Source organism: Sinocyclocheilus anshuiensis, unplaced genomic scaffold, assembly GCF_001515605.1.
Source record: "Sinocyclocheilus anshuiensis isolate Anshui unplaced genomic scaffold, SAMN03320099.WGS_v1.1 C32011699, whole genome shotgun sequence".
In the NCBI taxonomy this organism is placed as follows: domain Eukaryota; kingdom Metazoa; phylum Chordata; class Actinopteri; order Cypriniformes; family Cyprinidae; genus Sinocyclocheilus; species Sinocyclocheilus anshuiensis.
In genome coordinates this window covers 1-634 of record NW_015609051.1, presented here as the reverse complement: position 1 = coordinate 634, position 634 = coordinate 1, and the positions used below count along the sequence as shown (strand labels likewise).

At 33.9% G+C, this 634-nt stretch overlaps 1 long non-coding RNA gene across 1 annotated transcript; it reads left to right on the top strand.

Moving 5' to 3' along the window:
- The first annotated feature begins 286 nt into the window (after positions 1–286).
- On the top strand, positions 287–632 carry LOC107682289 (uncharacterized). Its single transcript, XR_001633443.1, has 2 exons — positions 287–363; positions 496–632. It is a non-coding gene; the product is annotated as an uncharacterized LOC107682289 (long non-coding RNA).
- The last annotated feature ends 2 nt before the right edge of the window (positions 633–634 follow it).

Here is a 634-nt window from a genome sequence, read left to right as displayed (position 1 = left end):
AATTATGGAAATATGCATGTTGTTCCAAAGCAGCTTTACAATTTATTGCACCTGGGGAAAGTATTAAGTGGTTCCTCATGATAGACATTGCTTGCTTGAGTCTCTTAAAACCACCTGAAAAAACTACTAAATTATGATTAGGCTGATTATTAGTTAGTTATGTGAAGATTAATTTAGTGTGTCAGATGCTATACTGAATAATGATGTCATTATCTGTGAGACCTGTCACTGTCTTTATTGCTCATGTACTGATGCTGTTTTTTTTAATTGCATTTGTATAGGAACAGAGTTCAGAGATACAGTGTGTGATTACTGTCCTGCTGGTTCATATTCAAATGGTACATTCTGCAAATTGCATACAAAGTAAGTATTAATATGTTAAAACTGACACCTTCTTAAATTAAATTTGTTGTTTTTTAATTTTCTTCAGTAGATTTGTTTCTCGCAAGAGATGTATTTGTCGTTCATCTTGAGTACTGTATCTCTCTCTAACAGCTGTGCATCTCTTGACAAAATAACAATCAAGGAAGGAACAGATAAGACTGATGCTGAGTGCAGTAACAGAGCACCTTATTTACTGCCACTGATTCTGTGTGGAGTGTTTTCGCTGTCGTTTATTGTCATAATTGTAATT